The sequence below is a fragment of the Microcebus murinus genome, chromosome 15, assembly GCF_040939455.1.
Source record: "Microcebus murinus isolate Inina chromosome 15, M.murinus_Inina_mat1.0, whole genome shotgun sequence".
Lineage (NCBI taxonomy): Eukaryota > Metazoa > Chordata > Mammalia > Primates > Cheirogaleidae > Microcebus > Microcebus murinus.
In genome coordinates this window covers 8,078,025-8,094,817 of record NC_134118.1, presented here as the reverse complement: position 1 = coordinate 8,094,817, position 16,793 = coordinate 8,078,025, and the positions used below count along the sequence as shown (strand labels likewise).

The window sequence follows — 16,793 nt, the reverse complement described above, 5'->3', positions numbered from 1 at the left end:
ACTGTATCTTAACTGCACGGGTTGACTGTGACTCACCATTAAGCTAGCACCCACTATCAAGGGTTGATGTAGAAAACTGCGGTGTGTATGTTCCGTATCTTCTGGAAAACCAGTCTTGAAGGCATTATGCTACTATTATCCTTTAAACATGAATCCACCTGGTGAATTTACTCTTTGAATTTCATGTTAGAGGGAAACAAAGCTTACTTCTAGAGAATCCGCATGCTATCATTCTCCAAACTAGGAGATCTACATACCAACATAATTTCCTTTCTCTCTCAACTGTCTGGAAAGACGTCCATACAAGGTCCGCGGGCCTGGTCGTGAGCACTGTGGGGACCTTGGCAGTGTGTGAAGACGGGAAGATAGAGGAGTTGAACACACCGTTATCAGGCTCCGAACACCAGCCGGGCCTCAAGGAACATCATGGGCCCTGCATACACAGAAGACAGAAGATTCCGATAGGAAATGAGTGAGCTCAATGGTTTAGAACACCTTGGACAGGACAGGGCTTAATAAATAGCAGCTCTCTTCTGCACGGCATTTCTAAGCGTGCGCATAAGAGCCACCCACGTGAGAGCCACCCGAACAGTACAGGGTAATTGTTGAGAATACAGATTCCTAGGCCTTGCCCCAGGCCGACTGATCTGATCCTGGGTGGCCTTAGAAAATCTGCACATCCCCTGAGCTCCCCAACTGAATCTGATATGTTCTGAATTTCCTACATTTCCTACATTTCCTACATTTCCTTGACCGTAAGACTGACTTTTTAATAAACTGACTATAGTTTCCCAACCCATAACTCTCAAATCAGAATCTCCAGGGGAAGGGTCTAGGAATATGCATACTTAACAAACACCTTAAAAAAACTTTTATGTCTAAATTTGTTTAGGAAATGCTCCCTTAGTTCAGGCTGCTATTCATATAACAAAGTACCATAGACCGGTGGTTTATACATAACAGAAAGTTATTTCTCACAGTTCTGGAAGCTAAAAGTTGGAGATCAGGGTGCCAGCATGATCGGGTTCTGGTAAGAGCCCCCTTGTGGATTGCAGATGGTTGTGGCCTCACATGATGGAAAGAACACAAGAAATCCCTGTAGGGACTCTAAAGACACTAATCCCATTCATGAGGGCCACACCCTCATGACCTAATTACCTCCCAAAGGGCCCACCTCCTAACACCCCCACATTGGGAGTTAGGATTTCAATATATGAATTGGGGGGGTTGGGTGGGGGAAGGACATATTCAGTCCATAACATGTCCCTAGAAAGTACTAGAAATCCACTGGTGCTAGAGTCCAGGGACTCCCCAGTCCCAGGTCTGTGGGCAGTAGAGGAGGACCACATGCATTGGAAGATGGAGCTAGGGTATCACATCCAAGACCTGGAGAGCCTGACTTGCTTCCAGGTCCTTCAAGATGGTGACCTTGAGCATAGCGGTCTAGACACTGCCCACGCTTGCCAGGTGCAAGCCGGGCCTGCTAACGCTACCTAACACCAGGGCCAGCTGCTCAGAGCTGGGCAACTCAGAGCCAGGGGCCAGGGGCTGGGAGGCACTTGCCTGCAGTGGCCCTCGGACCAGTCTCTTCATGCTGTCTTGTCACTGGTCTCAACCAGGGCTGCGTTAAGTCACCTGGGGAGCTTTAATAAAATTGATGCAGGGCTCCACCCCAAACTAATTAAATCTGAACGGCAGGGGTGGGGAGATTGATGTGTGTTTTACATCCTCCATGCCCCGTCCGGGCGGTTCTCATGTGCAGCCGTGGCTGGGAACCGTGCCAGTTGTTTCCGCTCTCTCCTAATCTCTGCCTCAGCGTTTTTATTTAAAAAGAACCTCTTTGACTGTGGTTGCAAATCAGTGTGGAAACACATTAAAACATTTTAATCGATATGTTGATTCAGTCGAACATCTAGAGAGTTCACTTTTTAAAAAAATATCCAACATCCTAGGTGAGTAGGCTTTTCCCAAATCCTTCTTTGATAGTGGAACATAAATCATACAGAAAAAATCCTGGATCCAGAATTATAAATGCGCTTGCCTCTTTGGAATTCAGTATTTATTACTTCTATGGGTTGGGAAAGCCAATCTGCCTAAACACTAAGAGGTGTGTCCTTGGCCTTGCACCTGACCGGCGTCCTTACTCTCCAAACACGACGGTCACATACAGGGGAAGCCGCACTTGCTCAGAAAACGCGCCAGGCATCCGGGCTGTACAAGAGAAGAATGCACTGGAACTGTAATCACCTTTCCCCCACAATAAAATGCCCTTTTTAATGGGAACAGTGAGCAAAGAGCCCTATGGTCAAAAATTTCTCATTGTGATGTGGATCATTAGGAGTAAAACTCCAAATCAGTACCTTTGAAATAGCTGTATTTCCGAAAGCGTTGCTGGAAGGTCCTTGTCCATGGGACACACTCAACATGAGCCCACTCTCTCACCCGCTGGCCACTCAGCCCCACATACAGCAAAGCACCGAGGGACCAGGGAGTCAAACAAAAAGATTTGGAAAGGTTTGATGAGGGAGAATTAATGAAACCAACTCAACTGCGATGGGAAAAAAGACCTCTCAAGAAGCATAGCCGAAAATTATTTAGATGACCATGTACTTCACAAATGTTTTATAGGCCTGAGCTTGGGTACAGTGGAAAGAACGTGGGAATTAGTGACCTCAGTCCCAGGGCCCAGCCATAACATGTGCTGGCACTTTGACCTCACACAAGCCTCTGAATCCTTCTAACCCTAGTTTCCCCAACTGAAAAAAGGGGATGGTAGCACCTTTCTCTCTAGAATATAATGCACATCAAAGGAAATAGCATGTAAGAAAGTCCTTTGAAAATTACCTTTGCCATACAGCAGGGCATCTAGAAATAGGATGGGTAGAGTCCATGCTGTGAAAACTTTTAGCTCAGGATTTTGAGCAATTAGGTGCTCCCTAGCAAAATGAAGAGCAGGGCATGGAGAGCTTGGAGAAGGTTCACAAGAGAGCCACAGAGATGATTAAAGAGATGGAAAATCAAAACCATGCTCAGGAAAGGATAAAAGAACCGAGTTCATCCTGCTTGGAGAAGACAAGTCTACAGGGTAATTTAATCTTTGTTTACAAGTACATGCAGCCTGGTGTCCAGCTGTTCTTTCCAACTGACAGAAGAGAAGAAAGTATCGTGGACTCTCGCCACCGGCAGATTTGACATGTGAGGTTTCAGATCACTGTGCATGACTATGAAGGTTCATGACATGTCAAAGTTTGTATTTTTTTTCTAAGCCACAGATTCGAACCACAGGTGTGTGGAGGGACCCATCAGCTGTCAGTGACTGAGTCTTTCCAACCACCCAACATGGAATCTCAGTGGGAATGTGCTGTTCTCCACTAATTGTCTTTCACACAGTAATTCTCTGAAATAGCAATAATAATTGGTACCTTTAAGTGTTTACTCTTAAACAAGCTGGGTGTGCTAAGAGCTTTATGGGCAGTATTTCATTTCATGGAGAAAGGAAATGAGGCATGAACAGGGTAAGCAACCTGCTCAGGTCACCCCGCTGGTACGCAGAGGAGCTCTAGGAGTTTGACCCAGGTTGAATGCGAAGCCCAAGTTCTTAAGAGCTGCAACAAACTTTCCTTTGTGAAAAATGGCTCCCAAAATAAAGTCACCAGCCAGTGCCCGTGAGAGCAATGAAAGCAAAGTGAAGAATTCAAATGGGGATGGTTCTTACCAGAAACCCAAAGTTTCATCAAATTTGGATGTAGATGATATTTTTGACACAAACTAGACTACCTCAGATGTTGACATTGCACTCACTATTGTATTAGCACATGGGCAGATTTTTCTAGATCTGCAGTCTTTATCCAGCCTTCCTGGTCTAATTCAAGTTGGACTCTGGTCACCTTCCTGCCAATGCTTGTCTAGGACACTCTCTCCCTTTCCCGCAGCCATCTGTACTTGCTGTCTACACAACGAGATTAACTCAGCATCACATATAATCCTTCTTTCTATTTGTATCATACCTTCCCATATTCTCACTGTTTTCCATAATCGTATTGCAGTACATTAATTTTCTGGATAAATTCTTCGGTTCTTTTCCACAGAGCCTGAAATGAACCAGATGTGAGTGTGAGCCTGTGAGTTAGTGCTGACATAAGAAGAGACTTCTATATGATGCTGAGTTGTTACCCAAAGGGGTTAGAAGTAGACTCACTGGGAGTGGGAATTAAAAATCAGACCCAAGACCAATCAAGTCCAAGACCAGAAGCACAATACCCAGATTCGGTAAGTCAGAAGCCACCATCAGGAAATGAGGCAAAAAGCCAAGGAGAAGAACGGGGGTGGGCAAGAAAGAGTAATGAGATTCACAACGCAGTCCTCAACAAAACAAGCAGCCACGGCAAGGCTCGCTCATGCTGGGACACAGCAGTTTTGCCACTTTAGAAACACAGGACTGGGGCAGACTCTGTTTGGAAGGAGAAACCGTGACACAAGCCAGGCCAGTGCAATATGGGCTCCTACCACACTGGTGAACACACAGCGCCGTGGAATCCCAGGGAGAGAGCCCTCGGAGGAGTCTTACTGGAGAAGGTGAGGCTTAGACTAAGTTTCGAAGGAGAGGGAAGTGAGGAACAGAAGGAAAAGAATTCTAGGAAGAGAAACAGTGCGGGCAAAGACCCCTACCATTTTCGTAAAGGGGTCAGGGAAGCCAAAGGCTATTATGCCAGAAGTTTTTTGAGATAGGGCTGAGATTCAGAAGACCAGGGCTAAAATCCCACACAAAGGAACAAAGGCGGGAGTAAGTTGAGTTTGATTAACCAACAGCCAAAGTCATCTGGCATCGGGGCAGATTCTGAGTGCCACACTGGGAAGCCCTGGCCCTAAGAGAGAGGGAGCCCCTGAAGAGAGGAATCCCAGGAATCACCGGGGGAGCCTGAGCACAGACGACTGCGAGGCAGACGCCGTCCAGCCACAGGCCAGAGCAGAGACCATACACAGGAGAGAAATTATAACAGTTATAATTATTATAAATCATAATATAAAGGTAATGTGATAAAAAAAAAAAAAGAGAGAGAGACACAAAACAAAGGGGCCTGGAAAGGGGTTGCAAAGAGTAAATAAAAGTAAGAAGAGTCAACAAAGCCAGAAGTATTCCCTGAGCTCCTAGGAGAATCAGATACACCTGCTCCCGAGGGCAGAGCTCAGTGTCCTTTGTCTTCTGATTGGGGCAATGAGAGAACTGGGAAGAGAATTACAGGCGTTCCCAACCTAAAATTAGGCTGCCCCTGGACAAGCAATGGTTTGTTTGGCCAGTGGCTTGTGTGGTCATCTGCCTTCTTGGCCTGCTGCCTATGATATTAGAAATTATGTTAATATCTTATTATATTACATATTCTATGTTGTATTATAATATATGCACATATTATACAGATATATAATATGGATTATATATACATATATACATATATACATATATGTATATATATTATATATACATATATCTACATATATACATATATGTATATAATCCATATTATATATAATATGTAATATATAATATATACACACATATTATACAGAGGCACTATATTAATAGCATTAGAAATGATATTATCATTAGGTTATATAATTAAATTATCTAATTATTAAAATAGCAAGAGGAAAAGAGTACGATTTCAGAACTCACATTTTAAAACCATAGGCCCATGGCCTGGCGCGGTGGCTCACACCTGTAATCCTAGCACTCTGGGAGGCTGAGGCAGGAGGACTGCTTGAGCCTAGGCCTAGCTCACAGTAACCTCAAACTCCTGGGCTCAAGCGATCCTTCTGCCTCAGCCTCCCGACTAGCTGGGACTACAGGCATGCGCCACCATGCCCGGCTAATTTTTTCTATTCTTTAGTAGAGAAAACTGCATGTAGTTTCAACCCAATCCCTGGAGTCCTCTTGAGCTACCGTGTTTCCCCGAAAATAAGACAGGGTCTTATATTTATTTTTCCTCAAGAAGACCTGCTAGGGCTTATTTTCAGAGGATGTGTTATTTTCTCCTCAAAGCCTCAGCTTGCAACATGCACAGGATGGCTGGGACCTGACAGGGGGAGCCAACCTTGTTGGTGGGGCTGCCCACACATTTCCGGTCACCTCTGGGACAGTAGCTGTCACGATGGGGCAGATGAGAAGAGCTGCTCATCTTCTTTACCACTCCACAACAAAATGCATGGGTTGTGCAGATGAGCTGCGTAGCCACGCCCATCACTAGGTCTGATTTTCAGGGTAGGGCTTGTATTGCGCAAATGCTTAGAAATCCTGCTAGGGCTTATTTTATGGGTAGGTCTTATTTTCGGGGAAACACAGTATCAGGGGAAACACAGACGTGCTGAGTCTCTCTGGAGCAAGCCGAGTTTCCCTTTTGCAGACTAATGTTTGATATGGGTGATCTGCAAACGTCAGGGAAGCTCTATAAAGAAACAAGCAGAGAACACAAAAAGTGCTTTGGAAAAATCTTACTGGCCACAGGGAGATTGGGTGACTTTAGAAGAAATGTATTTGCTTTTCCTGGCATAAAATACCTAAGGATCAAATGAGTGTGACAGACACATAGAAACACAGTTGACCCTTGAACAACACGAGGCTTAGGGCACTGATCTTCCACAGTCAAAAATCCACTTACAATTTTTGACGCCCCCAAAAACTTAACTACCAATAACCTATGGCTGACCAGAAGCCTCACTGATAACATAGTCAATTAACACATATTTGTATGTCATGTGTATTATATACTTTATTCTTACAATAAAGTAAGCTAGAGAAAAGAAAATGTTATTAAGACATTATAAGGAAGAAAGAATACATTTCCAGTACTGTATTTATCGACATCATAAGTTTACGTAATCTGTTTACAAGATGAACCGTCTGTCTGAAATGGGGGCAGCCGTAGCTGTAGACCTCCTTCTATGATCCGTGTTAAGCAAGCCAACTTTTCCCTGTAATGTCATGGCTTTGCTTCTCAAGAGCACGTCCAGCATCACTAGTGGCACTCCAAATGGGCCCCATGGTGTTACTCAAGGTTTATGGTATTGCACTAAATGCAATGGAAAAATACGAGAGAACTTGGAGGGATCACTTTTTACTGCATTACAAAATTTATCGGAGTTGGCATCAGTGCGTTTTAGGCAGATACTCACACTTAAGCTAGCGGCAACAGCAACAGGAGGTAGCTACTAAATTATTACAATAGTAATAGTACAGTGTGTACTATACTTAATTTTATACAGTTATGATTTAGTACTGCATCTTTATGTTTGTTTACATTTCTCTCAACTGCAAATGGCACCATATATAGTCTGTAAGTTTGTGTGTATGTGTGTAAGTTTTGAAGAATTTTACCTTTTTATAACAGATTTGTGTATATTTTATGTTAGTAAATGATAAAATAGTCTAGTATCTACATATATTTTATGCATTCGTAACATACCTAATTTTGTCTTATTTTTTGTCATTTCTAGGCAACAGCGTTCATCTTTGAGTTTTTTCAAATCATCTCAAGTCTTCAAAAAATTTTCAATATGTTTACTGAAAAAAAATTGCATATAAGTAGACCCATGCAGTTCAAATTTGTGTTGTTGAAGAGTACTGTGCCTATTTTAGAAATGAGTTAGAAATAATAGCCAATAAACATATGAAATAATGCTCAACATCTCTAATCATCAGGGAAATGCAAATCAAAACCACAATGAGATATCATTTATCTCCAGTGAGAATTGCCTTTATTAACGAGTCTCAAAACAATAGATGTTGGTGTGGATGTGGAGAGATTGGAACACTCCTACACTGCTGGTAGGACTGCAAACTAGTTCAACCTCTGTGGAAAGCAATATGGAGATACCTTAAAGCGATACAGGTAGATCCACCATGTGATCCAGTAATCCCATTACCGGCATCTACCCAAAAGAACAAAAGACATTCTATAAAAAAGACAGCTGCACTAGAATGTTTATAGCAGCACAATTCACAATTGCAAAGATGTGGAAACAACCGAAGTGCCCATCAATACATGAGTGAATTAATAAAATGTGGTATATGTATACCATGGAGTACTATTCAGCTGTAAGAAACAACAGTGATATAGCACCTCTTGTATTTTCCTGGCTAGAGCTGGAACCCATTCTACTAAATGAAGTATCACAAGAATGGAAAAATAAGCACTACATGTACTCACCAGCAAATTGGTTTCACTAATCAACACCTAAGAGGCATGTAGGAATAACATTTATCAGGTATCGGGCAGGTGGGAGGGGGGAAGACGGGATGGGTATATACATACATAATGAGTGAGATGTGCACCGTCTGGGGGTCACGCTTGAAGCTTTGACCTGAGGGCAAGGGCAATATAGGCAATCTTAACATTTGTACCCCCATAATATGCTGAAATAAAAAAAATAAAATTAAAAAAAAAATAGAAATGAGTTAGAACATGATTAGGATTCCTTACTTACAACATACCTACTTCATTTCCTGATAATGAAAACACCATTTTCATTAAGTTGAATTCATTTGTTCAAATTTCAATGTGTTATAAAATTATTCTTGCCCCAAAGAGAGGAATTTAAAAGCCCATCTCCTCTCAGTTACATGAAAACCCAGGAAAAGGACCTAAGCAAACCACTGCTTACTGACACCTCTCATTGATCACTTAGAGACTACCTGCTACAAAATAATCCTGCCTCAAACTTCTGAGCTATTTCCTACTCCCATGAATATATGTAACATTGAGAAATACCAAAATATTTTAGCAGATTTAACAAAACCTAATTTAAAAGTTTAAATTCTTTTCTAAAAATTAGGTGCTCTCTTCCAATGCCAAATGGAAATCATTACTTAATGTCTATTCCTCTGATGACTCTCCACCATTGTGTGTGGTCTAGAGCCCACCAGATTTCTCCCCCATTTTCAGCAGAACAGGTGACATCTTTACTCAATTTCCCCACAATCATCTCTACCCAGCAGGCCTAACACATTGCCCTTTTCCTTTAATTAATTCACACTTTTAAACACCATATTTAATCAAATACAAACCCTTTAGCATACCCTGCCTTCCTTGGAGATACTAAGGGCTCCATAAATTAGCTTTGAATCGCTGAATGGTACCCTGGACCCCTCTACCTCTCTAAGCTCATCTTCTTCTCTTGCCCTCTCATGCACTCCTCTTGGGCCACACTGGCCTCCTGTTTCTCAAACACACTTAGCAGAATTCCTGCCTCAGAGCCTTTGCACTTTCTGTTCCATTGGCCTCAATGCTCTTCTCTATGATAATACATACGATTCATTCCCTGAGCATCTTCAGGGCTGCTAGCATCTGACAATTTAACAGATAAGGTCTTTCCACTAACCAGATTCAACACAGCATTCCCCAACCGGTCCACGTCCTTGCAGTACCTAACTGGCTTTCCTCTCTGTTGTTCTCCATGGCACTTACCCACGTCTAATATTTGCATATGTCACTGGTTCGTTTAGACAATTGGCAGACTCCTCCACATAGACTCCATGAGAGCAAGCATTTTGCATGTTCTATTTACTGTGATGTCCACAATACCTAGGACAATGTATCGTGCATGGAGGCCACTCAACTAATATTTCAGTGAATGAATGAATGTTTGCATGAGAAGAAAACTTGATGTCAGAGTAAGACAAGAAATTACTAAGGTGTCTTGGTTAGAGTTTCTTGGGAGAATTCTCTCTTTCCTGGGACCTGGCATGTGCACATACACACAGCCAAGTAAATGCTATTGTGAAATTATACTTTCTTTCTTAGGTCTTCGGGTCATCCCATAGAGTATTTGAAACCCTAGGCCTTTAGCAATAAAGCCTGCTGATGTAACTTGATTATAATAGAGTGAATTTAGGCACCAGTGATATGCTTGAAATGTAACCATGTGATTGGTTTCTAAAGGATTAGTTATCATATGGTGAAATAACTTTTTGTCCTTGATATGATAAGGCCACCTGCCCCTGTAATCTAGCCTTCTTGATAAGAATGGGGATTCCATGCAGCAGGTTTCTTTAAGGAGGCCCTCTGCCTATCTTCCTACAAAAGCCTGAGGCAACAGTACAAGCAGCCACCATTGCACCTGCTGAAACTGCTCCTAAAAATGCCCTCTCTCCTTCCACAGGGCAATAAAGAACTCTGTTTCTCCAGGGTCTGCACCCAACCCTTATCCAGAGTGAAAAGAAACCATAACCCTTAACTCTCCTAGGGATTGTGACACCTCCCCTCCCTTTCCCCTGTGAGTCTCTGGGAAGACAGATTTGTTTCATTATGAAAGCCTTTGTCTCTGTGCAAAAGGTCTGTTCTCCCAAAAGAAAAGGTATTTGCTTTGGTTTCTCCTGGAACTAGAAAATCAGTCCTTTATTAAACTAATGTGCAAAGAGATAAAGTCTCAGTGGCCATGACCTCAAAATAACATCAGTAAATATTTACTGGGTGTAAAACACTGTGCTAGCTGCCAGGAGGTAAGAAAAATGGATTGCTTTCCAAAGATCTTAATAAACATAGACTCATCTATAAAAAAAAATTAATTACTATAGCACCTAGTTGAGCCCATTCTTTCATGCCCATCTGGTAAACACTGGAATCCCAGGACAGATTTCTGAGAGGATCCTAACATTCCTGAATGAAATGGTAAATGAGACTTTTAATTGATGGATAAATCCTGAGAAAACAGAATCAAACAACAAAAAGGAAGAGATGAATCCTGTTCTGGACCCGAGAGAGAGTAAGGATGGTGGGAGGATCAATACTCACCCTCAAGTCCAGGGGAGTTTAGGGACATGAACCTCACTCTGTGGGAGGACACAGGTTTGTATTTGGTGAAAAATATTTTGAGTAGGATGCCAGGTATTATCACTTAATTAAGCTCAAGCTTCTGGAAACTTCTGAACCTCTCAACTTCATTTTCCACTCTTGAATCCTGATAAGGAAAGTGCCTTTTAATGGAATAAGACATTATAGTGTACCAGGTCAGTTATATAATTGGGAGGCTTAGTTTTGTCTAGGAGACTCCTGACTGCCCGAGAGGGTAAGGACTCTCATCATCATCATTTTGCAGATGAGCAAACTGAGGGGGGAGGAGTTAAGCAATCTGCCCACAGTCGGACACACAGCCAATAGGGGAGCAGGGCTTCAAACCACTCCTGGTACTATATTATTGGCCACTATATTATTATACTACTTGCCTCAAGAAATATGAAAATAAGCTTAACCAAAAATCTAATTAAGAAGTAAATTTTCATTAGTCATTCAACATTTAAGTACCTACTAAATGTACCTACTAAATGCTAATACTAAATGCCAATATGGAAGAACAACATTAATTTTTTTATCTACATCAGGTAATCTATGATTTTTCAAATAACTATCTTGAGACCAAAAAAACCTATAATTGTTAGTAATTTTCACTCTTTTCTGGCCCTTTTGGGAAATTTGATTTATTAGGTTAGGAAGTATTTCTAAGTCATTTCTAACAAACTCAGTGGATTATTATTAACCAGTGATTTTCTTATTACATCTGAAGTACACACAGTGGAAGAAAATAAGGCAACTGCAATATTTTTCCACCTTTTATTTAACTATATTTGTCAAGATACCGGCAAACCTTTGGAGCTCCCTTAACAGCATCTGGACACCAGCAAGCTTGCCATTCTTGCATTCAAATTCTGCTGAGTCATCGGGGGCCTCCAAGTAGCAAATCTTTCTTTGTTTATGGATTTAAAAGATCAGTCAACAGTACAACTCATTCATGATATTTCAATTAAAAACTTCAAAGAAAAGTTTTTAAAATTAGAACCAAACTCCTATAAGAGGAGGGAAATTGACTCTGCTCTGCTCCTAAGTTCTCATCCAAAGAATCAGACCTGAAAGTCTCCAACAATTCCACCAAAATATTTCCCTCTAGCAGCAATCAATATTATAGGGCAGAAAAACTGTATCGTGGGGACTTTGATGTCTATGTTTGAGGTTTGTTTGTTTGTTTGTTTGTTTGTTTATTTTGATGATCTTTTTTTTTCTTCCTTTTATTTCATTATATTATGGGAGTATAAATATTGTTGGGGTTACATATATTGTCCCTGCCACCCCTCCTCTCCTCTGTGCCAGTGCTTCAAGTGTGTCCAACCCCCAGTTGGTGCACACCACACCCATTATGTAAGTATACCCTCTCCCCCTCTTCCCCCCTCCTACCTGCCCACCACTCTATGTTTGGTTTTATAACAAATACAGTTTGAAAAAAGATTTTGAAAAGACATGAACTGACAGAGACTTCTAGTTTCTAGTCAGGCATGAAAGGAACTTGGAAGCTTTCACTCTATCCTAAAACAGGTAAAAAGCTGAACAAACAAAAAATCAAAACCTCTTCTTAGATCTGTCAGAGAAGGGAGGTCACAGAGTAAGCTGCTGACCTCCAAATTGGAAAGATCAACAAGCAGGTACAAAGTATCACACTTTTCCAGAGCAGAAACCCACAAGCAGAACCTCCTCAGGAGCCAGTGCTAAGGTAGGAAACTGACCTGTAATCGATGAATTGCTGAAGGCTCAGTGTGGACAAGTCTAACAGTTAAAATTGCAAGGGGTCCAGTCATAGGAAACACTAGACTTTTGTGAATTTAGTTCTAGGAGATTCACCAGGGGCTCACAATGAATTATCAAAGAAAAATTCTCTCACACTTCTAGCAGGGAGAGGGGAAAAGCAACCGTTTTGAAATACATCAGAGCACTCCATTCTTAACAAGGCCTGCCCTCAGAAGAAACTATTTTATGAGAGTTTAATCTGCTGGAGTTTTATCAAAGCCTAACTTAGCTAGGGGAAGGAAAATACTCAACTCTAGCTTTCTGCAGCCTTCTTAACTCACTCCAAGGCCAGCATGACACTAATACCAAAATCAGACAAAGACATTACAAGAAAAGGAAAGTATGGACCATGAACATAGATGCAAATATCCTCAACAAAATATTAACAAATTGAATCCAACAATGTATAAAAAGAATTATACACAATGACCAAGTGGAATTTATCCCAGGTAGGCAAGGCTGATTCAACATTCAAAAATCAATTAACATAATCTATCATATAAGCAGGTTAAAGAAAAAAATTCAGTGACCATATTAATAGATGCAGAAAAAGTATTTGACAAAATCCAACACCCATTCATAATAAAAACTCTCAGAAAACCAGGATTAGAGGATAACTTCCTAAAGTTGGTAAAGAACATCTACAAAAACCTACAGCCAATATCATACTTAATGGTGAAAAACTTGAAGCTTTCCCACTTCAGGCACTTATACCATATGAGGAACAAGGCAAGAATGTCCCCTTCACACCACCCTTGTCAACTTCGTACTCAAAGTCCTAGCTAATGTAGTAAGACAAGAAAAAAATAAATGATATACAAATTGGGAAGGAAGAAATAAAACTGTCTTTGCTTGCAGCCAACATGATTATCTGCATAGAAAATCAGAATGAATTGACCAAAAAAAAAAAAAAAATCTCCTGCAACTATGAACCAATTATAACAAGGTTGCTGGATATAAGGTTAATATACAAAAGTCAAGCACTTTCCTAAATACCAGCAATGAACAAGTGGAATTTGAAATCACAAACACTACCAGTACCTAAATCTTACCCATTTCTTGCTGCTTCGTGCTGCTGTGGAGACAGATGGTTCTACGGTATGAGCAGAGGAAATCCAGAAAGGTTGCTTTTCATTTATCTTGGAGCCTGTCTCTACAGCTCTGCCACATTTTCTCCTTAAAAAAACTTTTTTAAAAACACATTACCATTTACATTAGTATCCAAAAACATGAGATATTTAGTTATAATCTAACAAAACATGTGCAAGGTCTATAGGAAGAAAACTACATAACTCAGATTAAAAATATCAAATAAGAATTAAATAAGTAGAAAAATAGCCCATGTTCATGGATAAGAAGACTCAATATTGTCAAGATAGCAATTCTTTCTTAGATTCAATGTAATCCCAACCGAAATTCCAGCAAGTTATTTTGTGGATATCGACAAACTGATTCTAACGTTTATATGGAGAGACAAAAGACCCAGAATAGCCAATTTAATATTGAGGAACAAAATCAGTGGACTTCAAGATTTACTGTAAGGACACAGTAATCAAGATTGAGTGATATTGGTGAAAAAATAGACAAATAGGTCAAAGGAACAGAATAGAGAACCCAAATATAAACCTACATAAACATGGCAAACTGATCTTTGACAAAGAAGCAAAAGCAATACAATGAAGCAAAGATAACCTTTTCAACAAACAGTCCTAAATGCAAAAAATAAATCTAGACCTAGACCTTATACTTTTAACAAAATTAGCTAAAAATGAATCATAAATATAAATGTAAAGTGTAAAACTATAAAACTTCTAGAAGATAACACAAGGGAAACCTAGATGACCTTAGGTACAGTGATGATGTTTTAAGTACAATACCAAAGGTATGAGCCATGAAAGAAATAATTGATAAGTTGGGCTTCATTAAATTTAAAACTGTCTGCTCTGCAAAAGACAAGGTCAATAAAATAAGAAAATAAGCCATAGGCTGGGAGAGAATATTTACAAAAGCCATGTCTTATAAAGGGATGTTATCTAAAATATATGAAAACCTATTAAAACTCAACAATAAGAAAATGAAAATCTGACTTTGAAATGATTGAAAGACTTGAACAGGTAAATCATCAAAGAAGATATACAGATGTCAAGTAAGCACATTAAAAGATACTTATGCTTATTAAAACATCATATGTCATTAAGGAATTGCAAATTCAAACAACGAGATGCTGCTATAATACCTATTAGAATGGCCAGAATCCAGAACACTGATAACACCAAATGCTGATGAGGATATGGAGTAACAGGTACCCTCATTCACTGCTGATAGAAATGCAAAGTGATACAGGCACAATGAAGACAGTTTGGAAATTCAATTTTTTACAAAACTAAACATACTCTGACCATATGTCCTAGCAATTACTCTCCTTGGTATTTATCCAAATAAATTGAAAACTTACGTCCACACAAAAACCTGCATATGGATATTTATAGCAGCTTATAATTGCCAAAACTTGGAAGCAACCAAGATGTTCTAAGGTAAGTGAATGGATAAATAAACTGTGGTATATCCAGACGTTGGAATATTATTCAGCACTAAAAAGAAATGAGCTATCAAGCGATGAAAAGACATGGAGTAAACTACAATACGTATTACTAAGTGACAGAAGCCAATCTGAAAATGCTGCACACTATATGATTCCAGCTCTATGCTGTTCTGGAAAAGACAAAACTATGAAGATAACAAATAGGTTAGTAGTTTCCAGGAGTTATAGGGGAGAGAAAAATGAACTGGCAGGACAAAAGATTTTTAGAGCAGTGACAGTATTTGGCACAAAATACTACAATGATGAATACTTACTATTACACAGATTTCAAAGCCCATAAAATGTCCGACACCAAGAATGGACCCTAATGTAAACTCTGGACTTTGGATGCTGATGATGTGTCAATCAATGTGGGTTCATCAATTGTAATAAATGTACTGCTCTGATGGTGGTGAAGACTACGGGTATGTGGGGCCAATGGTATGTAGGAACTTAATGTACTTTCCAATCAATTTTTCAGTGAACTTAACACTGCTCTTTAAAAAGGTTTTTAATAATATTAATAATAATATAGGCCAGGCATGGTGGCTCATGCCTGTAATCCTAGCACTCTGAGAGGCCAAGGCAGGCAGATCGCTCAAGGTCAGGAGTTCGAAACCAGCCTGAGCAAGAGTGAGACCCCTTCTCTACTAAAAATAGACAGAAATTTATTGGCCAACTAAAAATATATAGAGAAAAAATTAGCCGGGCATGGTAGCACATGCCTATAGTCCCAGCTACTGGGGAGGCTGAGGCAGAAGGATTGCTTGAGCCCAGGAATTTGAGGTTGCTCTGCATTAGGCTGATGCCATGACCCTCTAACCTGGGCAACAGAGTGAGACTCTGTCTCAAAAAATAGTAATAATAATAATAATAAATATGAACCAAAAACAAAACCATAAGGGAATCTTTAAAGAAAAGCAAAGCCTTCTCCATATTAGCGTCCAGGGAAAGCATACCTCAGAGGCTGCGCATTTTCACGTCCAGAATAGTGTATAGTACCCCCAATACTACTAATTATTTTTTAAGGGATAGTTCTCCTAAAGTTCTGGATATTGATTAAAACTGAATACTGAAAACACTGACGCCTGGAATTGATTTGACCTGCTTAGAAGAAGGAAATCTCAGCCCTGCTAGCAAAATTTTTCTCACCAATGAATGCCCTTTCTGGAGACAGAGTTCACTCATTTCAGAGTTCTTTGTTTCCCACTGCAATTCTGGCTACATTCCATGCCAAAAATAAACCATCACTTCTAGAAAGTCTTTCAGGAGAAAACTAAATTCAGCATATTCTAGAAGCAGAAAGCATTAGTCCTCTTAGATCATTTCTTTTCAGATCTAGTCTGTATGCTGAAGACCAGAGTGCATTTTCTAAAAGAGAAAGAAAAATGTCTTTACTACACATAATAATGACAATGTGGACTAAATTTATGGCACTAGAATGACAGAAATACATCAGATCAGTTCTGCATTTGGGGACCTGGATTATAATGTGAGGAAGCTGCCTTCCCTGCCCTGTGTCTGCAAAGGCAAAGCTAAAAGAGCAGAAAGGATGGAACTGGGAGTCGGGAGAGCGGGAAAGCCAGTGTCAATCCTGGTTGATTCCA

General features: G+C 40.2%; 1 long non-coding RNA gene and 1 other non-coding gene across 2 annotated transcripts in view; one reads left to right on the top strand and one right to left on the bottom strand.

Moving 5' to 3' along the window:
- Positions 1–16,541, bottom strand: part of LOC105865259 (uncharacterized) — a 45,429-nt gene extending 28,888 nt beyond the window's left edge. Inside the window, exons 1-3 of the long non-coding RNA XR_012923293.1 lie at positions 16,339–16,541; positions 13,658–13,791; positions 258–433 (exon numbers count right to left, since the gene is read on the bottom strand). This is a non-coding gene — a long non-coding RNA (uncharacterized LOC105865259). The remainder of the gene's footprint in view (positions 1–257; positions 434–13,657; positions 13,792–16,338) is intronic.
- On the top strand, positions 13,643–13,777 carry LOC142876814 (small nucleolar RNA SNORA55). The gene has a single exon (XR_012923631.1). It is a non-coding gene; the product is annotated as a small nucleolar RNA SNORA55 (small nucleolar RNA).
- Positions 16,542–16,793: the final 252 nt, after the last annotated feature.